This window comes from Microcaecilia unicolor, chromosome 1, assembly GCF_901765095.1.
Source record: "Microcaecilia unicolor chromosome 1, aMicUni1.1, whole genome shotgun sequence".
NCBI classification, from domain to species: Eukaryota; Metazoa; Chordata; class Amphibia; order Gymnophiona; family Siphonopidae; genus Microcaecilia; species Microcaecilia unicolor.
In genome coordinates, this window is record NC_044031.1 from 665,521,566 (window position 1) to 665,546,744 (window position 25,179).

The window sequence follows — 25,179 nt, forward strand, 5'->3', positions numbered from 1 at the left end:
GCCTACCCCCTCACCCTGGACATTCTTTACAGGAAGTTAAGAAATCCGATTAACAGGAGGGAAAACTTCTGAGGAAAACTTTAGAATATCTATCAAATATTTTTTATAAAGATCCAGGGGAGTGGAGACCAAGGTCTTAGGAAAATTTTAAATACCTAAATTCAGCTTTCTATCATAATGTTCTAATTGTTCAATCCATCTATGCACAACCAGTTTGTCCACAATCATAGCATTCTTAACATCTTGTAAACTTTACTTTTGCTTTACTTTATTTCTTGTTAGTCACAAGCATTCCCAGACTGAGTTCAGCATGACTTACATTAAGAGGTGAAGTACATTTTAGACTCAACACATTTCAAGAAGAAAAATATTGTTACATTTTAGGGTCATAAAGGTTGTAGTTCGGGGTGTATAATTATACTACAGCAAGAGGCCCTCACTGGATGCCCACCGGAAGGGTGGAAGGCCAGATTTTAGGACTCAGGCTGTAAAAATACCAGCTAGGTTTAAAAATCTATGACTGGCTGAGCAAGGACTTGCTTTTCCTGCAAGTTAATATGTGTTCTAGCTTAAGACCTATCCACTGGAATAGTGGCAGGCCAAGCTACATAGCTTTAAACAGCTGAAAAGCATTGACTAGGCCTGATAACAAGCTGATGGCCTTATAGCAGAGAACCTGCAATAGCAGGACTGCATGATGAGTCTTAATGAAACCTGGTACAACTTTCAAATTGAATGTAACACATATGATGTAGAAATTATGGATGAAAATGGAAATTTTGGTTTGTAAGATGGAGAATGTTTTTAATAAGTTGGCACCCAGATCACAAGATGATATGAACCTGATATATCCAAATTTAGATATCTTCATAACAAAAGTTGTTTTGTTCTTGTTTGGATGTTTGGATACCCGTATCTAAGGAAATGTTTACAAAAAGGGAAATATCTCAATCTCTCAAAATAGCTAGAACAGGAAAGGAGATGGTACAGATGGTACAGATGGACACCTAGCCGGAAAGCAAAGTATGATTCATAGATTAAGCAATATTAGAGGAAAAAAGGACCAGATACTATATAAAGAAGGGCATCAGATAGATCGTTGGAGGTTCTCCCCAACGCATCTAGGACGCAGAGCTCCGGTCAGCTGAATCCAGAATTTGTCTGATGAATGTATTGAATAGAAGACTTTATTTTGGTAAGAATAAACAAAATCCTATTTCTGAAAACTATCTTTGTCTTTATTTCTACTGTTTATCTATCATTTGCTCTACCAAATAATCCACACACAGGTGACACTCACTTTTCCAACTAATTAGGGTAGATTTTAATAATATATATGTGGGAACATAAATGGCCCAAGATACACCTAGATCCTGAAAGACAGAAAGCTGTGGTCATGGGAATAAGGTGTGAACTCCGCCTTCTGATGCCTTCCCAGAACAGACCCCCCATGGGTCTGGGTAACCCTGGAGGGGTCTAAAAGGGGGGCATTAAAACAGTGGTGACCACCGTCCGCTGTCCGCTGTCGTCCTATTCCCTGTTCCATGCTTTGCTGTCCCTTTTCCTTTCTTTTGTGTTTCATCTTGGCCGCAAGAGGGGAGATTCTATGCGTCCAAGATCTCCTTGGGATGCTGCTCATGACTTCCCTTTCACCTTATGCTTTCCCCCTTTTTCCTTTCCCTCCCCGTCCCATGTCTACATGCCTACTTTGTCCGGGCGTCTCTTTACCTGTTTCTCGCTGTCTTCTCTGGCTGCGTTTTTGTCCACGTCCTATTCCCTGTTTTCCTTCCCACGTCTCTATCTGACTCTTGCAGTTCTTACCTCTCCTATTTGCCCTCTCTGTTTTCTGCTGTTGTTTTCTTGCCTGTAAGGGTTCTATGATGCCCCATCTCTGTCTTTCTTTATTCTCTGTCCTCCTCTCACTGCACCTGTATTAGGGCTGTGCAGTGCTTACTGTCTGTGATGCCTTCCCCATGTTTATCTGTCTGTAGATCTTGGGGAACACTAAGATCAAGAATTTTCTCCCTGATGTCTCATGTCCCTTATTATAGCAGTCTGCTGTTCTCTCTCTAAGCTTTCACTCTTTCCTGTGGTTAAGACACTTCCGTTATTCTTCCCTATCGCAGTCAGTGATAATATGTAAGCCTTGTGCTTTCTTTCCCCCTCTTAGTTGCGTCCAAGACTGCGCTTTATTTCTTCTCTCTGATTCCTATCTCCCCTTCTTGGCACTGCTATTTTCCCGGTCTCTTTCCCCTTGCTGACATGTTAATTCTCCCCGTAGTTGGTTTTTTCAAAAACACACTTATGTGAAATAATTTCTTCCCTTCCCTCTTCATTCTTGGTAGTCTGTCGCCACACCTTCCTGTGGGTTTTTTTTTTCTTTAAGCCGCAGCTTTTACATGGTCCCTGCCACCTCTGTCCCTTTTCAGCCGGTTGTTATTAACTTATGTTTTTGTTTTCCCTTTGAATGCAGCTGTCCCAGCGTGTCACTGATTTCTAGTGCTTTGGTACGGTATGGTCCACTGCTGGTGATGTTATATCTGTCTCTATTCTTATCTGTTACTTTTTATATCATGTTCTCCTAAGGTACCTTGGTGCCGGTCTTTCTTACCTCCTAAAACTTCCAAACCTTTTCAGGGATTGGTACGCTCAGAGTTCGTCCACATGGCACCAGCAAGGTCTTAATGCGGGCTATACGCCTAACTTCTGGAGCATGTGTGGTCTTTCATAAATCATTGTCTTCTCTCACCCGTCACCAGGATTGTGGATACATTCACAATCAGGTAACAGAGTACTGTATCATTACTCTTATGTATGTCTACTAACGCTATTCTTCTGCCTTTATTTCACTGGACTGGCATATACCCTGGTGAAAAGTGCCCACTTGAGGGGTACTGGGAACTGGTATTCAGTCCGCTCCTTTTCTAACCCCTTCCTCTGATACTATTCTGTTTTTCTGCTTTCTTCCTCTGTTCCCTTATCGCTTTCTCCGTCTGCGCTTGGCTGGCGCATTTGTTTTTCTGTTCCTGTCCTTTTGTGAGTCTGTCTAACGATTATTATGTGATAAGTGCCCTTATATCTTTTCTTTTATTCATCACCTATACCCTGTCCCTTTCGAGCGCTTGGTGTGTGCAAGGGTACGAGTGGCATCTAGGTTCTAGGCTGGGAGACCACGCCTAGCAGATGCTGGCTGTTTTTTTCTCGTTTCGCCACGATTGTCATTAGCGGTCTCATGCTGGCTATTCTTAGCCTAACGCCTTGACATTTCGTGTCTTAAGTCTCTGACCTCCCTTGAGCGAAGCTTCTCCTGTCTTTTTAGGCTATTCAGTGTATGTTGAAGTTGATCCCCGTTATGTTTCCCTCCTTCCCTACCTGTAGATCATGTGTTCCTACTTTTGTCTGAGCTCCTATTCACTGCAGTTCCCTGAAATCCTATATCTCTCCTTTAAAATCATTCTGGTTTGTGTGTTTTCTGAACTACTCTTCCAAACTGACAGCCCACAGAGCCCCCACCTCCTGCCCTGCTTCTACACTTCTGCTTTTAGATCTCGGACGGAGGGAGTGTCCCTTCCCTGCCCTCCAAGAGATCTGTGCTCATTTCCTCTGTGCGGTACTTAAACCTCTGAGAGGTACTTAACCTCTACCTTGCATGTCTCTCTGATTCTGTTTCTGGCCACTGTTCCCTGCTCTTATATATAGGCTATCTGTCAGTAAGGTTATGTTCTCTTCTCCGTCAGTGATTTCTCTGCCATATTATCTTGTTAGTTATTTCGTTGATTATAAATATTCCCTATGACAGGTCTGTTGCCAGTTCTAAGTATTGTTAACCGGTGTCTCTATTTTGCAAGTGCATCTCATGCCTTGAGAGCTTGCTGTCCGTTCGTGTGCTGTAACCATCTTCCGCTCTGATAACTCTTTCCCCCCCCCCCCTTCCTTCCTGTCATACAGCTTTATACTTGATAAACCACATTTATTTCTATGCCTGCTTTGGAAACCCCCCGTCTGAAACTTTCATGACATTAGAAATCTCCGCTTGAGAAGTCCCGGTCTGTATTCCGTCTCTGTTCCCCGTAGCCACTTTAGATGCTTCCGGGTTTAATTTTCGCTGTATAGACCCCGTCTCTGCCACTTTAGGCACCTTTCTGTCATACTCACTATATATGAAACTGTTGCTACGCTTTAAGTCTTCTACCTTTGTATTTTGTCTTTGCTAAAAGTCCCAAAAGTCCTGCACTAATCCTGACAGTTGTCTGCCTTAAGCTCCCGTTGTTACTGCTTCTCTGAGTGAATTTGCCATTTTTTTTTTTTTCTGTACCCCCTCTCTCTTGTCACAGCCTCGGCTGTAAGACTGTTAAATTTATCTCACTTCCACCTATACTTTCTCCTTGCAAAAGGTCTCTTGTCCATTATACAGTATTCTCCTGTCCCCTAGCTCTGTGACTTGTTTTTCTACTCTATTTGGACTTCAGAAGCATGCTCTTCTCCTTCATGTATTGTCAGTGCTTTATACTGTAACTTATGGCTGGCTGTCAAACTATACGGCCATCTTCCGGTCTGATTAATGCTTTTTCTTCTCCTTTTACAGTTGTAATTTTTAATTTGTACTTGTCTTACTAGCTGTTATCACACCCTTTTAATTTACAATTTGTTTTGGGACAATGTTATATTTTTAATTAATAATGTTTAAGATTTGTCATTTATTTTCCTATTTGACATTTGCTTTTGGTCATTTCTAGCTTGTGTAATCGGTTCTGAATTCACTTTTATATTAAGATTTCCTGTTGTTGACAATGCCAGCCGATGTTTCTTTCTCCCTAGCTATGCATAATAATTTCATATATAATTGCTGAGGTTTTCCTGAACTAGTAGTTTGAAATGGGGCTTTATTGTGACATAATTAGGAAACATATCTTTACAGTTTGCTGTTTAAACACTATATAGATTATATCCTGCTCTCGTTATAAGCTAGGCGTTATGCTGTCCTCGCCCATCAGCTTCTAATTGTTGTACTATATATGGACATTTTACTGTTTGTGTTATACTGCGCTAGATATGAGGGGATCTTATTCACTCTCTAGATAAGATTCTCATATGCTTTGCATTTCCGATACTCATGTAGTTCTGGTTTCTTGTGCTCTGTTTTAATGGCGTACTCGTTTAAGAGAAATATACGTTGCAGCCCCAGCACCGTACTATTGTGTTAGTTAATGGTTTGACTTTAAATAATACCACAAGCCTGCTTATCTTCAGGAAACAGGGGTTTCTGAATCCTGCTTTTGAACAGTATTATAGATTGTCAGAATTATAAATTGTCCTCATATTTAAGTCTCATTTTAAGGATGCTTTTTAATAATTTTAATAATCGGTGAGCCTAACTATATTATAACGTTATCTACAGGAAATACTGCACTTCCTCGCTTGCATTGTGGTTTTCGTCCTCCGAGTGCATACAACTTGGACTGGCTTATTTTTAACACTTGCAGTAATGACTTATGTTGTAATGTTTCCTAATGAATATTTCCACGTCCTGAGAATGACCATCACTTTTAAATAATATGGTTCTATAAAGAATTAAATTGTGTAAGTCTTTATAACAAGTTTTCTGTTTTTACTCGACAGCATTGTGAACTTAGATATAACACAGGAAGTCACATGAAATTACAATGGTGTATTGTTTCATTAAGAGCTAGATAACCCCTTGTATAACTTATATGATAGTAGAAGTATTATGTACTATATAGAAGCATTTCTTTGCTTTTACCTTAATAGATATGCATATAAAATATGTTTTACCTTTCCTGTTGAGAAGATGATGGCTGCGTGCCATGAGAATACAGCGTTGCTTCACTTCAGTTATTTCCTGTTGGTTCTTTATAACCCAACCCACCTTCTCTTTCCTTCTAATGCTGCAGCTGTTCTGTTTGTCATCATTTAGACATATCATTTCAGTCACTAAGTAGTATGTATGTTTTATGCCGTATGATTAGAAGTTCTTGGTGTAAGAATCACATGTTTTAATTTGTTTTTTTCCCTTTCACCTGTTTAAGCACCTTCCTGCCATCGCATTCGGGTTTATTTTATTTACTATGTTCCTTTTCTGAGTGTATGGGTATTAATTTGTTATATTTATAGGTATTAACTTGTCATATTTGCACCACGATTCTGGTGTCCTGTTTCACAATTTATTATAATATATGCTTCTCTTATATTTTCCTGTTTAGATGCTACTTCCAACCTATCCGGTACCCGCCCCAAAAAGCATTTAATATGTATTTACCTTTATTTCATTTATTCTAGGGGTATAGCTCTGGACTACACATATTACAATGCCTTTCTTGCCTTTTGTTGAAATCGGTGTTTCAGTAACATATATGGTTATCCCCTGTTACTCTTCTTATAGTATGTAGAAGTTTCATGTCTTGTTTAATGTCTATATTTTGTTTCCATACACAGCTCCCAACATAACTTTACAGTTTATTATCTGCCTTGCATTACAAATTAGGTAGGCCCAGTTTTTACCATATAATATGTACACTTTATTTTTATTTCGCAGCTGGATCCTTAAAGTCTTCAGAATCGGCTGCTGCTCTTAAGGTGCCCTACAGTTCGTCCCTCATATACGTAAATATACAAACATGATGCCAGGCTCTGCTGTTCCAGGCTGGAGATTATTGCCAGGTCCTTGTTTACATTTTGTAATTTAAATTTGGGAAATTTTTACTCCAATTCCCTATACTCTATACCTTTTCTATTTCTATATCTTTATCTTGCAATAAGTTAGAACAATTGACAATTACTGGTACTGGCTGGGATTGCGGTAAACCACTCCATATTGGGACTAATATCTGCCATAAGCAGGTTAACCGTGGTTGGGGTGACAGTAACTAAAATTATAGATTTTGGAATATACACCTGTTTAAGGTGTCCTCTAGTGAGGTGTTTGATTTTGCGTAACTGGTATATCTGGCCCCCTTGGATATACTTATAGCTGGTGTCGATCAGTTGCTTGGGTTTCACTACTGATCTAGAGGTTAGTCGGGAGGGTGCCTGTCCTAATTCCGGCATGGTATATCCTGGATTTCTGAGTCTAGAACGCTTTGGAACGTTAACTGGGGGTGTGTATAGGTCAATGACTAGAATGTACACTATCCTGCTTATAATCGAACGAGAATAACGCCCAAGTTCCGACCTAAATCGGGAGATGGGCGTTCTTCTCACAAAAACAAATAAAGCGGCATAATCGAAAGCCGAACTTTGGACGCTTTCAACTGCACTCCGTCGCGGATGCGGACAAAGTTGACGGGGGAGTGTCGGAGGCGTGGTGAAGGCGGAACTGGGGCGTGGTTATCACCCGAACAGAGATGGGCGCCCTTCGCCGATAATGGATGCGTTTGTAGCTAGAATTTAGGGCACTTTTCCTGGACCCTGTTTTTTGACGAATAAGGCCCCAAAACGTGCCCTAAATGACCAGATGACCCCCAGAGGGAGTCGGGGATGACCTCCCCTGACTCCCCCAGTGGTCACTAACCCCCTCCCACCACAACAAATGATGTTTCACAACTTTTTACTTTCACCCTCAAATGTCATACCCTCCTCCCAAGCAGCAGTATGCAGGTCCCTGGAACAGTTGTTAGGGGGTGCAGTGGACGTCAGGCAGGTGGACCCAGGCCCATCCCCCCCCTACCTGTTACAATTGTGCTGCTTAATGCTACTAGTCGTCCAACCCCCCCCAAACCCCCTGTACCCACATGTAGGTGCCCCCCTTCACCGCTTAGGGCTATAGTACTGGTGTAGACTTGTGGGCAGTGGGTTTTGAGGGGGATTTGGGGGGCTCAACACCCAAGGGAAGGGTGCTATGCACCTGGGAGCTCTTTTACCTTTTTTTTGTTTTTGTAAAAGTGCCCCCTAGGGTGCCCGGTTGGTGTCCTGGCATGTGAGGGGGACCAGTGCACTATGAATCCTGGCCCCTCCCACGAACAAATGCCTTGCATTTATTCGTTTTTGAGCTGGGCGATTTCATTTTCCATTATCGGTGAAAAGCAAAAACGCCCAGCTCACACCTTGGCGAATAAAGCATGGGCGTCTATTTTTTTTTTAAAAATACGGTTCACTCCGCCCCTTCACGGACCCGTTCTCGGAGATTAATGCCCATGGAGATAGGCGTTTCTGGTCGATTATGCCCCTCCACGTATAATCCCTAATCTTCAAACTTTTTTTCTTTAACACTTTTACTAATTTTAACGCTGATATTGGGTTGTGAGCAAATGTTAGTTCTCTGTCTCTCTGAATTATGGGGATTCCTTTACCATCCATTTTGTGAGTAGTTAAATCTTGTACAAGTACTTTGATGGTGGAGTGAGTTCTTATTTCTTTGGACAGACTACATAAGGTCTAGACATTAAAAGATATTTGAGTTATGAAAGATACATAAGAGTTATTGGATTTATTACTGAAGATACATAAGAGTTATTGGAGTTATTACAGAAGATACATAAGATGTTTGATATAGTGTAGAAACAGTTAGATAGAGTTCAGGGACTGATGCTCTGCGAAGCTTCCACTTGCTGAGGGGCAAATTCTTGTGTTGTCCCTATGGTAGGTGACAGTGCCTAGTTAGGGATTGTTACAAGGTTTAGATACAGCTAGGGTACTAACACAAACATAGTTTTAGGGACATGTAAATACTTGGATATAGCTTAGGTACTAACCCAGATTTCGTCATAAATAATGTAGGGAATTTAGTAAGCATGGTTAGAGTAGTTAGGGAATGACGGAACAGACATTTGAGTCCTTTAGCATAGATTTTGCGTGGTGCGGTGTCCCCCGCCTTATATCTATCTGTCTACCCGGCGCAGGGTAACACAGTAGTGGGGGTGTGCCGTTAAGGTATCGCCATCGAGACGTTGAGCGACCTTTCGGATTTCCTCCGTGGACCTGTAGTTCATTGTCACGTTAGTTGTGATAATCTATGGAGTTGGTGATTTTTTAGTTGTATTCATAGTCTGATTTCTATTGGCAATTTTATATTCGGATTTCTTGTGGAGATAATAGTAACAGATAGTAATGATATAGGTGTGGTATAAGACTAGATTTGCCAGTACAATTTGACACAACCCAGATATCGGTGTTCTACCATACCAGAGTTCTGGTACCCAATTCATTATGCTGCCTCTTGAAAGAGTGATAAATCACTTCCCAGGAGACCGCATAAATCTTATAAAGTTTTGCCAAATATGGCATTCCTGGAATAAGTTTCAGCCTGGACTCTCGTGGCCCCGTAAGGGCACCTTTAATACCAAAAATCTGCAAAGGTTATTAGACTTTATTTACACATACACACCCGATTCCACCCGTCATCTCCACTATCAGATTCTCAGTAGATGGGTATCGACTATCACTGATCACGTGATCCCAGACACTGTCGATCTGACATCGTTATTGATACCTGGTGAGGTCAATCTTAATCCGCGGCCCCCTGCAAGAGCCGATTCACTCATTCCACATAACTCCAATGCTCCTAGAGCTAACAATCAGTGCCGGGACTATCGCTCTCAGCCTACTCCCAGCCAACGAGCTAAAGTACAGTGCAACCGTTGTTTCCAATTGGGACATTACGCCATGGAATGTCCATGCCGGCACCTTCCTCATAGTCAATACTGTCAACCTCCTTCAGACTCCCCATCGCTACGTGTCTCCCGGATGCAGATACGACAGCCACAGAGAGACCGCAGGCGACCGAGTGACCTCCCCTCGCTAGATAACCCACATCACCAGGACTGTAGGAATGATTACCCTGATAATCGTGGCCGCCGGTCTCAACCTAAAAAAGGCCCACCCATCACTAATATACGACCCAGAGACTACCATTCTGGCCCTAGTGTAACCCCGCCCCTCTCCTGAGTGAACTCCCAAAATCTAAATAACTTTCTAAAATTCTTTTCTTAAACAGTCAGGGCCGAGTACCATAAATGCTTGACTCAGGAGAAAGGGAAGGATACAACAAAAAATATTAATTCAGATGGAATGAATTTTTCAGAAATAAACAAATTTATTGTATTAAAGTTTTAACTTCAATGAACACAAGTTTTGCAACTCCTACTGCAATCACTCGGTTGCTATTCACATCAACTTAGTAACATTCAGCATACAGTTACAACTTAACATCATGGACTTTTACAAATTTGAATAACCTTTACCTCTATCATTTGATTCTATGTTTAATTCTGTTTCTTTCCCCAGCTTCTCTCCCAGACACCACCTCCAGCAATTAAACAGTATCAGATAAGTATCTATTTATATGTGCACATATAACAACTCTAAACTGCCTATGTCAAATATTAAGAACTGATCCTTTGTTTTTTTCTCTCTCCTCTCTCCTGCAGGTTCTCCAAACTACACAAGGTAAGTATAAAAGTTTATTATTTTACTCTCTTGACTTTACTGGTTTTGTTTTGATGATTCCAGTCCAGCGGATCACAGATGTGAAAGGATACTTCAATTCCCGCCTTCTTCTTCTTTCCTTTCCTCTTTTACACGTTGGGTACCATATGACTCACTGCAGTGATGATCTCTGGCCAGAGCGCAGGTTTCAGGAACTGACGCACCTACTAACCTAAGCTTCTAAAAATCAACAATTAAAAACCCTAAACTTAACTAAACCACTTAACATGTTTTCTGTAGGCACACTTAAATGTTTTCCCTAACTAACTAGCCCAATTAAAAAAAACAGATAATTATTTTTCCCTATTCTGTTCCCTCCCACAGTTATCCCATCAGAAATCAATTCAATAACCCCTATCCTCTTCCAGTATTAACATATTCCATCACCAGAATTAATAAGATACTCAGTTCTTAAAATCAACAGGGCTCACTGCATACTTAGCCCAACTAGGTGATCCCTAATCAAACACTTAAAAGAAGTGGTTTTTTTTTATTCCCTCTTATCTGCCAGGACTCTAAATAACAGCTTTTACAGCAGTTTCAGATTTATTCTAAATCCAGATTTTCCCCATGGCAGAATTAGTCAGGAGCTGTGCTACTTACTGCCCAGCCTGGTCACACACAGCTCTCAGTATCATCAGTCACCACACTTTCATCATATTACAAATGTGACAGACTGCTGAAACACTGTAGTTACCAGCAATCACCTCTTTCCTAAATCAGTCACCTTAAACACAGAACATATTTTCTTTAAAAATAAACTTTCTGTAACACACAGCTGTACTCAGTTAACAATCCTACTAGCTTCAACCTTACCTCCCAACTGCCCAGCAAGCCGTTTCCCAGACAACCAATTGCTCAGCTGAGTGATGTCTGAGAATGATGTCACTGAATAGAACCTTTATTCAGCCCAGTTGAGATTATTTAACCCCTTGGGTTACACTAGTCCTGATTGCTATGCCAATGTCCAGTGTTATCGCTGCCAGCAATATGGCCATTATGCCTTTCAGTGTTCTCAACCACCACGGAATCTGCCCCGAGCTCAAGTTCGGGCAATGCGGCTATTACGCAACCGTCTGTCCACGACCACGACTACGTGTACCTATAAAACACAGATCTGATTTTGTTGCTCTCAGTTACTCATACTACTCAGCTCCTCATTTGATATCCAGAAACCATTTATCTGTATATGTGTTGGTGTGATGTTTCTGTTTCTATTACAGGTGATATGTCTTTATTTTATATTTTTCTAGGTTTAATTGCAAGTGTATATTTATGGTACCATACAAATGACCTAACTGAGTCAGCAAGTTATTTATTTGCTTTTATGCATACCTTCCCTGGGGAGTTCTTATCAACTGCAGGGATGAGCGATCCCCAGAGGATATTCATTTTATGTTTTTTTTATATATATATACCTTCACTGACTTATTTATGCCATTTTTACTTTATATGGGATCCCTTTTAAATAAAAGCTTATTGTTAAAATGTTTACTGCTTCGATTGTTGCGCTGTTTAAATTGATGTGACATTTACTTCTTTAGTTTTTTTCCATGAATATAAAGCCTTCATTTTTGAAATCTCTTTATGATGTGTGTGATATCTAAAAGCTTTTCATTATTTCCTTGTCTAAGAAAGAAGACATATTTAATAACCATTATCCGTTATATGGAAAAAATGCGAGAAATACTCCCTTGAACTGGCCATTTGGGGGGAGCATTTTGCGCTGATCATAGAATTTGTAGTATTCTTGAACGGAGAATTGGTGAAGGTTTCAGACATAAATAAGAAAAATTATGCACTCCACTTTTTAATTCCTTTCTATTTACAACAGGTTATCACAATAACCCCTGGAATGCCAACTATTGCACTTTTTATCTCTCTGTCTTTCACTGTGAGTGATTGTGAGACAAACTGGTGTAGATTATTTGTGTGCAACGGTCCTGGAATTTATGCTTTGTGTATTTAACTAACACCTTGCTTCAACTAACTCTTGCCACGTGGTGGTTTTGTCTTGAAGTGATATGCTTCTTCCTACTTCTTTGACTGATTGAAAAGGGTTACTTAAACTCTATGTGAAGGTCAGTCAAGGGTGTCTGCACTTTTGAATGTTTTTTTCTTCCATTTGTCTTTTTCAAGGAACCTTTTTCTTGCATTGCCATCTGAATATGCCTTGCTGCAATTCAGATGCATAATATTTTGTTTTTATTTTTTTTATTTTTTGTTTTTTGTATGCCTATTTTTATCTTACACCCTTCAGGGTGGTTTTCTAAATTTTTTATTTTTTATTTTTTTATTCTCGATGCTTTGTTTCTTACCCTGCCTCCTTCCTGGCCCACATTTATACCCACGACCCGCCTCCTAGCATTATGACTTCTTTCAATAAATTAACCACATAAATTGCACTACTGGTCTGTTTAAGTTTTGCCTTTCCCCAGATGGATACAGAAATCCCGTTGACGTCCCTCACCGAGGAGACGACTGCTAGCAAAGAAGAGCTACCCAATAATGTATCTGATCTGAAGGCTATGTTGCAGCAAAGAATCGCTAGATTAAAGGACAGATGCACAGACCCCAACATTACCCGGTGTGAGATACGAGACATTATTGAGCGTGAGTTTCAACAGATGCATCGATTGGTCCATGAGCGAAAGAGACAGGCTCTCCACTTACTGGAGTTGCAAGAAGCTTTGGCCTCTACCCTTCTTTCTGAATCGTCTAGCTCGTAAGTCCTGCTGGCCTCCTGCAGCTGAGGGCCCAACCCTTGGTGAATGTTAGTCATCGCAGGTGAAGATTCCATACCTATTGGCGATAGATTGCAACGCATTGCCCATGCCTTTTGACTATTTTTGTGCACCATATTCCTGACCCTCCATACATCAATAATTTAAACAATCAACATCATTTCTAAATTTTAATTTTTATTGTTTTTTTGTACTCTTTACTTTTGTTCCATATACTTAACCATTGTTATTTGATCATCTCTTCGTAATAATTACCAATCTGTCTTGCACATTATGCAAGCCAGAAGTGGGGATATATTCCTAGTATTAAGAGGGTTGAAGTTGAAGCTCTGACCCCTACCAATCAGGAGATATAATTTCATATATACTTGACGGAGTTTAAAAAGGGGTTAGATAGATTCCTAAAGGACAAGTCCATAGACCGCTATTAAATGGACTGGAAAAATTCCTCATTTTTAGGTATAACTTGTCTGGAATGTTTTTACGTTTGGGGAGCGTGCCAGGTGCCCTTGACCTGGATTGGCCACTGTCGGTGACAGGATGCTGGGCTAGATGGACCTTTGGTCTTTCCCAGTATGGCACTACTTATGTACTTATGTACTTATGTACTTATTGCTATTTATGTAAATTGGCTTTTCATTATTGAACCCTTATGGTTTCGCTTTTGCTTTTGCACTTAATTAGCACTGTTTTCTCCATGTTTACATTGTCTTTCATGTCTCTTGACATCTATATATTATTTTTGCTTATTCAGTTCACGCTGATTATGCCCACCAAGATATAGCAATGTATCATTCAGGCATACAGTCATTTTGCTTATTCCTTTGCCAACCTCTGACTCTTAATGGACTGATTATGATGGTGCATGCCTAGAATAAAGACATGGAAAGATCCAAGTTTGTACACCACAAGTACGTCTTCAAGATCTATCCAGGCCCAAATGATGTTAGATCCCCCAAGGTTGTGGCAATAATCTTTACACCTTGCAAACTACTGGACCACAAGTATTGGGTCCATGTGAAAGATATACGGGTTTACTCAGCCGCAGAACTAGATGTTACCAGCCTAACCATCTCAAGACCGGCCACTTCCTTCAGCAGGCCAGCCTGAAAACCCAGCCCTGTTAGATCTTCCAGATCTCCGTCCAGATTCTTCAGTGCTTCCACCGCCTCAACCATGTTCGATGAAAGAGAATTCAGAACTGATACTTAATTTGAGATTTACTGTTGCTGTTTAAGGACATTATAGATTCATATTTTGTTTTATTTTCAGTTTAGCAGTAATCCTGTCTATATATTGAAAAGGTTTTATTTTTATTTTCCTATTATTTCCTGTTTTTCTAAGAGTTTCCCCGTTATTTCTGTTTATGTAATTTAAATTGAGGTTGATATTGCTCAGATACAAGGGTAACATCAAACCCTAATACTGGCTATGATATCATAATGTAGGTGTAAACCCTGTTAGTATCAACCAGTTATGCAATTGTTTAACTTTGGTGTAGGCTTACTTAAGCTGCATGTCTTTCTGTAGGTTTGACTAAGCTCCAAGTGGGGTAACGGATATATAAAATGCTTCCCATACTTCCAGGTCATTATGCATATGTCAAAATCCATGCATGACCTTTGTTAATATAAATTTTCTTAGGATTGACCCTTTTTGCTGTATGAGGCAACCTCATACTTGCTATCCACTTTTTAGTGCTCATTATTGGATGCTAATGATGAGTAATGGTAAGGTCCAGGAATTCCGACCTGTTTAAGGATTCTGAATACCTACAACCTTAAACAGCCTGCAATCTGAGTACTAACCATATATTTGTTGAGCCACCATAACAATGCTTAATCAAAACCACTATTCCTTCCGAGTACCACATACATTAGATTATCTCCCCATGCACTATGAAGCAGATACAATAGAAGCCATGGAAAGACCTGAAAGTGTTTATTAGTATGATCCACCTGAAATTGCTATTACCTCAAGAGGGGTAACATCAGGATTAAGGCCCAAGGGGTGGGGTAATATAAAGGGAATTCCATATGCCCAAAAATATAGCATCTAAGAATGAAGTTTCCTGTCTTGCACCATACCTTCCAGCAATTTTTAAGACCAAAACTCCCCCTCTGGTTTGATAGCTTGCCACCTTCTGGAATGGATGATGACAAGCTTGACGAGCTTTGTGTCACCCCTCCTCAGAGGGGGTGACAAGTGGGGAATGTATAATTATACTACAGCAAGAGGCCCTCACTGGATGCCCACCGGAAGGGTGGAAGGCCAGATTTTAGGACTCAGGCTGTAAAAATACCAGCTAGGTTTAAAAATCTATGACTGGCTGAGCAAGGACTTGCTTTTCCTGCAAGTTAATATGTGTTCTAGCTTAAGACCTATCCACTGGAATAGTGGCAGGCCAAGCTACATAGCTTTAAACAGCTGAAAAGCATTGACTAGGCCTGATAACAAGCTGATGGCCTTATAGCAGAGAACCTGCAATAGCAGGACTGCATGATGAGTCTTAATGAAACCTGGTACAACTTTCAAATTGAATGTAACACATATGATGTAGAAATTATGGATGAAAATGGAAATTTTGGTTTGTAAGATGGAGAATGTTTTTAATAAGTTGGCACCCAGATCACAAGATGATATGAACCTGATATATCCAAATTTAGATATCTTCATAACAAAAGTTGTTTTGTTCTTGTTTGGATGTTTGGATACCCGTATCTAAGGAAATGTTTACAAAAAGGGAAATGTCTCAATCTCTCAAAATAGCTAGAACAGGAAAGGAGATGGTACAGATGGTACAGATGGACACCTGGCCGGAAAGCAAAGTATGATTCATAGATTAAGCAATATTAGAGGAAAAAAGGACCAGATACTATATAAAGAAGGGCATCAGATAGATCGTTGGAGGTTCTCCCCAACACATCTAGGACGCAGAGCTCTGGTCAGCTGAATCCAGAATTTGTCTGATGAATGTATTGAATAGAAGACTTTATTTTGGTAAGAATAAACAAAATCCTATTTCTGAAAACTATCTTTGTCTTTATTTCTACTGTTTATCTATCATTTGCTCTACCAAATAATCCACACACAGGTGACACTCACTTTTCCAACTAATTAGGGTAGATTTTAATAATATATATGTGGGAACATAAATGGCCCAAGATACACCTAGATCCTGAAAGACAGAAAGCTGTGGTCATGGGAATAAGGTATGAACTCCGCCTTCTGATGCCTTCCCAGAACAGACCCCCCATGGGTCTGGGTAACCCTGGAGGGGTCTAAAAGGGGGGCATTAAAACAGGGGGTATTGGGGTGCTGTATACATTATCCCTCATTTCCTAACACACATTTTCTGAATAGATGAGTCTTCAACTGTTTATGGAAAATTCCGTACTCTGATATTGATCTTATTGTCATTCCACCATCTGACATCTTTGGTTGATGGAAATACTAGGTCCAGAAGATTTCCTTTCATTCTTCTCAGTCTCTTTTTGGGTAGTATTATCCAACGGTTTAGATATTCTGGTGTTTTGCCATGTAGAAATGAGTGTATCATGATGCAGAGTTTAAAAATCCCTCTCACTTCAAACGGTAGCCAGTGTAATGTGATGTACAAAGGAATTACTCTCTCGTATTTTGATTTAGAAAAGATCAGTCTAGCTGCAACATTCTGTACTGTCTGTATCTTTTTTCAAATTGATGTTGCATAGCCTACATAAAATACGTTGCAATAATCGATTTGTGCAAGAATGAGAGATTGTACCAATAGACTTAAACTGTCTCGGCCGAAGCAATGACGTATTGTCTTGAGTTTTTTTTTAGTACACTGAAGGCTTTTTTAATCATTCGTTGCCATTATCAAAGTTTAGTTATCTGTCAATCGTTATCCCTAGTATTTTCAGTTCTTTCTCAATTTTCAGTGGTATTCCTTTGAAGTGTAGTTGTATGTTTGACACATCCATGGTAGGTGCTGTGGTTACTAAAATCTTTGTTTTGCCACAATTCAGTTTAAGATACAGACATGTTGCCCATTTGTCAACCAGGGTCAGACTATGATTGACCAGTCTGTTAACATCATCTTTGTCTTTATGAAAGGGAAAATACAGTGTTATGTCATCTGCCTAGGAGAAGCAGTTAATTCCATTCCTCTCCATATGGAAACCCAGGGTGGACATAATGACATTGAATAAGATTGGTGATAGGGGGGATCCCTGTGGCGCCCCAATGTGTGCTGTCCAATCCTTTGACAGGGTTCCACTCCATCTGAGTTCAAAGGATTTTATACCATGGAGGAGAACGTTACAGTATTCCATATTGGTGATTACTAAGGAGTGAATGAAGATCCTGAGAGCTTGTTTAGTAAATAGCTGACAGACTGAAAAGATCATTCTTAATTTATAGTAACAGCGCTGGACAATATTGGAGATGTATGAGTGACAAATAAGGTTTGAATCAAGGATTAACACTCAAGATTTTCAAAGTTGATTCAAAGCATACAGGATATTTAAAGTGAATTAACTAACCACAAATGACTCCTGGCTGATTAAATCACTTGTTTGGTGCTAACCAGTTATTTTCAGCAGCACGTAACCAGATAGCACCACTAAAAATGTCTGGTTAGTGCCCAACTCGAAACTAGCTATTTAGGGGGCATTCTGGGGGGGTGGAGTAGCACTTGGCCAGTTATGTTTCGATATTCAGCACTTAACCAGCCAAGGAAGCCGCATAAAATAGGACCACATGAAAATCAATCCTATGTTTATGTGGTTCACCATGGCTGGTTAAGTGATGAATATTGCACTTAACCGGCTATGATTTCACTGGCTCCGTATCAGGGGCGTAGCCAGACAACAGATTTTGGGTGGGCCTAGGCAAGAAGTAGGTGGGCACCAGGTGTTCTCCCCCCCCCCCCAATCACCACCAAAAAATATCTCAGCTGGTGGGAAAACACTTCTTTCCACCTTGGCAGTCCACAGCAAGCATGCTGAAAAATGATGCTGAGGTGCCAGTATTGTGGAGAGTAGTGTTTTCGTTACCATCAGGAGGACATCTTCAGCTGGCTGAGCTTGGGATCCCCACCAGCTACCGCTAAACGTGTGCTACTGTGGGGTGGGCCCGAGCCCTAAATGGGTGGGCCCTGGCCCACCCAGGCCCACCTGTGGCTACGTCACTGCTCCGTATACCTAGAAATTCAGTGCTGGGGATAACGCTAGCAGCGGTCAGCAAAATGCTGTTCGCTGCCGGCTGAATATTGGGCCCAATATATAATTTATTGATTTAAACAACCGATAATAACGAAAAACAACTTCTTCTGTCTCACACAAAGCCCAGCAAAGTGATTTAACAGAGAATTCAACCAGATGTCACCCTTCACTAGAAAACAGTCAGTTATAGAATTCAATACTGCAACAAGATGTCTCCACAGAGAGAGAGAGCCAGCCTGTCTGAGCTCTACCCTTAAGATCAGGGAGCTGGACTCAGCTGCTGGAACACTATCCAGCTTATTTTTGAAAGAGAAAGATGCCCATATTTCGACTCAAATCGGGAGATGGGCGCCTTTCTCTCATGGGTGCCCAAATCGGTATAATCAAAAGAGCAGGGACTGTCTTTCTTCTATGTTTGTGCAGCGCTGTGTATGCCTTGTAGCGCTATAGAAATGCTAAATAGTAGTAGTAGTAGTAAAAGCCGATTTTGGGTGCCTCCAACTGCAGTCTGTTATGGGAACGAACAAAATTGACGGGGGGGGGGGGGTGTCGGAGGCGTGGTGAAGGTGGGACTGGGGCGTGTTTATTGGCCCAGGAGAGCTGGGCACCCTCGGCCAATAATGGAAAAAAGAAGGGCGGCAGTAGTGAGAATTTGGGCTGCTTTTTTTTGACCCTTTTTGTTCACAAAACGTCCATAATCCGAATAGGAAAGAAGGTCATTTTCAAAAAAGAAAAACATCTATCTTTTTTTTTTTTAATCTGTTTCAAACAAGGTTTTGTGCTTTGGACATTTTGTTTTTTGGTCCATTTTTGAAAAAAAAAAATGAATAAGTGCAAGTGTAGGATCAAGCCATTGGGATGTAGGAGGAGTCAGCATTTTTAGCAGACTGGTCCTCCAGACATCACAGGAGAGAAATGGGGCACCCTATTGAACACTTCTGTTCACTTCATAAAAATGCTCCCAGGTACATCTCACCTTTTGCTCCCTTTTCTTGTCCCCTGAGCCCTCCAAAACCTACCCAAATCCCACCCAAAACACACTGCCCCCCCCCCACTGTATACTGCTACAATAGCTCTTATGGGTGAAGGGGGCACTTATATGTAAGTATAGTAGGGTTTTGGTGACTTTGGGAGGGGTCACAGTTTCCACCATAAGTGTGACAGGTAGAGGGAGATAGGGACCCAAGTCCCTCACTCCATAGTACACTGCACTGACCACTACACTACTCCAGGGACCTGCATGCTGCTGTAATAGACCTGGCTATAACATCTGAGGCTATCATAGAGGCTGGTAAGCCATATTTTTATTCACATATTTTGGGGGTAGGAGGGGGTCATCCCTGATTCCCTCCAGTGGTCATTTAGAGCACCTTCTTATGCCTTAGTTATTATAAAAACAGGTCTAGCTCAAAACGTCTTAGTTTTAGTTTTCTTCCATTGTGGCTGAAAAATGTCTAAATCTTAGGAACACCCAAATCCCGCCCTTAACATGCTTGACACGCCCCCTTGAGAGCTGGACACACTGTGAACAAACAGCGTAGAAAAATGTCTTAAAAATAGGTTTTGAAAATACTGATTTGGATGTTTTTGTGAGAAAAACATCCAAATGCTGCTTTATGCCACTTTTTAAACGTTTTTCTCTTTCGGAAATGAGCCCCTTGTTATGCTGCCTGATGATACTTCCATGGAAAAAATTATCCATTCAGCTATGCAGTCTGTCATTTGTTAGATTATATTTATCATGCTGACATTTGCTGTTTACCATTGAAAGGACAATAGTTTACCCCACTGCATGCTGAGACTTGTATTTCTTACTTCCAGATTGCATTCCCTAAGAAATGCAAGACTACAAAGTCCTCTATGCAGTGGAGTAAAACAAAGTCTGGATCATCCTGTCCCAAAAATGTAGAGGAAATAAAGAACAGTGGGAAGTAGACCATGGGTTTAAGAGACCAGGACAAAGTTGTACAGTTTTCCAAACAGATTTTGTTGGTCAAAGACTCAACACAGTACTGTGTTTCGGCCACAGGTCTTCCTCAGGTGTCTTTGCCTAATAATATCTGCTTGGAAATCTGTACAGCTTTATCTTGGTCTCTTTAGCCGATGGTCTATTTCCCACTATTCTTCATTTCCTGTATACTCCTTGTGGGAATCCAGTGTTCTTCCACTTTTATAGAACTTTTCCAAAAATGTAGTGCCAGATCACCACCCCATTTGGTGCGCACGTTTCCCATTAGCTGTCTAATATATTGCTCTCCTAATAAACCTTAACTGGACCGAGAAGGAATTATCAGTATTTGTCAGTTTTTTTTATTCTTTTCAACCCAACAGGTGTTGAAAAAAAATTATATAATGGATCAAGAATGTTTACCTGTTTATATGGGGGCAAAATAACCTCTTAAAAAATTAACAAAAAAGGGACCAAATTTGGCTTGGTGGACAAACCAGTAAAAGAACATACTTAGCTTGAAAATGGACCACCAAACTAGTGGGGTTATAGGATTACACCAATGAACATGCAAGGAGCCAGATTTGTATGTAATGGGTCTCTAATATATGCACATTTATCTCATGCATATTGATTATGTTAATCATGAAAACCTTCCAGGGAAGGGGTGGGGGAAGGGAAGCACTGTTTTAGTGAGTTGTGGAGCTGTAAAGTTATTTTGTAAATAAAAGGGAGCAAATTATTTTAATTGCCCCTGAGCTCAAATAGTCTCAGCCCTCTATAATTACTCAAGAGAAAAATTCTATATTTGAAATTAATCCAGCACTGAATTGTCTACAGTGTGGATTACAATAAAACTATATGAGGCTGATCCTCTGCATTATGTGCTATCCTGTTTCAAATACTCAGATCAGGCTTGGATTTGGCAGAACAAGCTGCTGCTGATTGGAGCTATTTAAATCACCACTACAGTTATTATTCTGTTGTAATTCAAAATCCAATGGAGGACATCCATTTTCTTTGGCAGAAAACAGAGGTAAATGTGCATCTATTGGTCATCTCCACCTCATCTATCAATAGAAGACACATGCTGGAACATAAATTGGCAAATGTAGCCAACTCACAGAGCCTGGGATTTCTTTCCTATTTACAGGAGCACTCAGTTTTAACACAAAATCCTATCTGTTCCAGAGTAGGTACTGTGTGTCACTGGACCATTCAGTTTTTGCACAAAGTCCCAGCTGTTCCAGGCTAGGTACTGTGTGGTTTTACTGTGGATTTTGCATGCTAGAACGTTAGAATGGTAAAATTAAAAGTAAACCCCTGTTCTAAAGGATAGTGCAGCTTATTACATTGGCCTTTCAGACAAGTGGCTGCCTTCCCATGTCTTCATGTTTAGTAGTGGTTCATGGATTTCTTCTTTTAGACCAACCTGCCAGTGCTTTAAAATCCCCAAAGAATACTTAGTGATTGTATTCATGACAACCTTCACCTCTTTTAGGACAAGCCAAGACAAAGCCTTCATGCCCATGGATTTGGACTATTTTTCAGTTTTGACCCTATTGAAAACTACCTCACCTTTTGAGACTGAGCCCAACCCATGATCCAGCTACTTCCCATATCTGACGGGGAGCTACTGCAACCTAAGCCTTCTGACTCCTTAAGGGGCAGCTTAAACCAGCACATAATCAGGTGGCTGAAAATCCCTAAAAACCCAGAAATGTACCAAAATTAAACCTATTTTCACAATTTTCTTTACCAGCTAATTATACGATGCCCCCCCCCCCCCCCAACAAATCTGGTATTTAATACTACAAACGTGTTCTCGTGTAAATCGTCGAGGTGAGGACCAGGAGCACCAGCATAAATATTCCAACAGCTGTACATCAATAACAATCGGTTTTCTTATTTCCAGCCCTTTAACTGCTTTATTTAAACGCACAGCCATCGAGAATGGTAGTGGGGCTAACAAATATACTAATAATTCTTTAGAAATATGCACGCACTAAAGTAATAATACACTTGCATATATACATTTAAAACAACGTCTGCTTAAATATAACAGCCCATTAACCCTTTAGGGAATTCATGGGGTCTGTGGATGGGCATTAATACATTCCTAAAGACAAAAGGCGGTGGCAAGAAGGGAAAATGAGAAGAGAGTGTGCAAGAGAAAGAAAACAGAGGTAGAAACCCGTGTTTCTTGCTAGAAGGTGCCTGTGAGAACCGGAGGTCAGGCTTGTGTGTGTTAATATTTAATTTAAAAAGAATCTTCAAAGCCCAAGAACCCAGGGTGGCTTTTGCCAAATAAAACACTATTTTCTTTTCGTTGGCCTCATTAAAATTCTGAGCATTCAGAGATGTAGAACCAAGGCAGAAAATATTGATCCTTGAATAGACACCAAACAGAACTGGCCAAACCCATATTGATTATGATTCAGTCTTTACAAACATATTCATATTCGTGCTATGCTGTATCACAATATATAAACACACAAAAAGCAGCGATGAAAAATCATGACATATCTATATCGGGATAGATATCTGATGAGATAACACAAAATATACCACTGCAAAACCTGATGTGTGCCAAATTTCATTACATCATAGTACATAGATTGACTCAAGCTTCATGCACTAAACACACGACCATTGGAAAATAAATGTGAACGCGTAACACCTTGGCAGAGTTAAGTACGGATAGGACAAGTTGTGATGAGAAGTCCTCTGAGCTTGAGTACCTGTCCCCCACCCCCAAAAAAGAATGCTAAATTCTCAGTAGATAATGTGGGAAGCAAAATCTACACCCCCCCAAAAAAAAAACAACAAACAAACCTGTGGCTTGCAACATACCAAAGGTCCAAAGACGATAACTGAAATGTGAGCAAAAGGCGTATATGTTTATATTTAATACTTTTGTCAAAATTACTGCAGTAGAAGTAAAGTCCAGCAAAAGAACTCGGAAATGTGAATACAATGACAACATGACTGTGCAATGCAATCTAACTTGCAAAAACCTTCAGATATAAAATGATGAGATTAGGTAGTATACATGCACAGAGTTATGTCTGTGCAATGCATAGGATATCGAAAATACTGATGGAAGGCTGTGACAGTGAGAGACGGGAAATAAATTAGATAGAAAATAATACAGACGGATGCATTTTTAGGTCTATGTTCTTATATAACAGATAAATATATACATGTTAAAATTTGATTTAGTCAAGACATCAGGGCGGTTAACGTAAGAAAAGAAATATTCTTCTAAAATGCAAGAAAGGTGGGAGGGAGAAGGAGAAAGAAATAGGCAGAGTGATGTACGTATGATATTTCAGGGTCTGTTCCATCCACCAGGAAAAAAATCTAATCAAAATTATGAAAACGTTTTGAGAAATTCATCCGACTACATGAAAGGTTAAAACTTCTCGAGAACCGTCCGCAACTGTTAGTTAATGATCTGCATCTCTTAATTTCACATAAAAGTACATCCACATTACTAACCCCACCCTGCTAGCTGCTTGGATGCACTGCTGCTCCTATGCCTCAGGCAAGAAATTCAGTTCTGACCGCCCCCCCCCCCCCTTAAATCCTTCTAACAAACGTAATTGTGTCTAATGTGGCTGAAGAATGAGGGGAACTGGGCACAAATTACATTCATCCACAGGCAGACCTAAGGCAGGATACCATATGGTTATTTAAAGTGAAAAAGAACGGGTTTTGGCTTGGTTATAGAATTTTAACTCTTGTGCATCAACTCAGCTTTTTGGTTTAAAAAACAGGTAAAGTGATTCCAGAGAGAAAGTATTCTATATTTTGTTCCTCCTGAAGCTCTTTAAATCTATTTGCAATCAATTAGTGGACTGCACAATGTGTTGAGTGAATATAATACGGAGAGAGGGCAGACAGCTGCACAGAAGGCAGTGCATTCCGACTACTAGAGAAGCGATAAATATTGCATTGGGTTTTGTGGGGGTCCCTGTAGCTTTAACACACTAAAGAATAGGCTGGAGGTGGGAGAGGCTGCACGCTCCCTGAGCCACTGAAAAGCATCACCCGCTCCAATCCTGCAGCCAAGGAGGGGGGAAAAAGCAGCATCGGAAGACGCCGGGACCTTCAGTGCTGGAGTCAAATTCAAAATGTGCCGTCAGATGCTCCCCGCAACGTGTGTGCCTGGCACTGATATGTATCCCACTCACGGAGGGGCTCCAGACCTTGCAACTATTTTACTGGAGCTGAGCCTGGCTTTCTGCAACTTGGGGATTCTCTTCTGCAACTGCTTCTACCAAAATAAAATTCCATGAGGTAAGAAGGCATATGGGGAACTTATCCTGAGTTTACCTCATCTTGTGCTATGGCTGATATATGCATGGTGTATGTGCTCTAGTAAGATATTAATCAAAACTAAGGGGCCTTTTACCAGGGGTATAGCTACGTGGGGCCACAGGGGCATAGGCCCTCACAGATTATGCCCTGGCCCCCTCTACATTTGACCCCCCCCCCCCCCGTCGCCGCCCGCCCCTGCCCCGCCACCGGATCAGGTGCCTTGTTTGCTGGCAGGGGTCCCCAATCCCCACCAGCCAAAGAGTTTTATTCAGCACTGGTCGACTCTGGTGCCCTTGTTGTGGGATCATCTGTTTCTGACGCCTTATGTCCTACATGTGATGTGGTGGCGAGATGGGCGGCAGCGGCGGGGTTTTTTTTTTGCGGTTGCAGTGGTGGTCCAAAGTGGTGGTGGTGGGGGGGGGGGGGGGGTTGCGGTTGTGGCGGGGGGGGGGGGGGGTCGGCGGTTGGGGGGTGTGGCTAAACAGTGCCCCCCACCTCGGGCTCTGGCCCCCCTCCC

At 40.9% G+C, this 25,179-nt stretch overlaps 1 long non-coding RNA gene across 1 annotated transcript; it reads left to right on the forward strand.

Annotated features, from left to right (window-relative positions):
- The first annotated feature begins 1,415 nt into the window (after window positions 1–1,415).
- On the forward strand, window positions 1,416–11,346 carry LOC115460588. Its single transcript, XR_003940521.1, has 4 exons — window positions 1,416–1,498; window positions 5,186–5,189; window positions 8,525–8,529; window positions 11,337–11,346. It is a non-coding gene; the product is annotated as an uncharacterized LOC115460588 (long non-coding RNA).
- The last annotated feature ends 13,833 nt before the right edge of the window (window positions 11,347–25,179 follow it).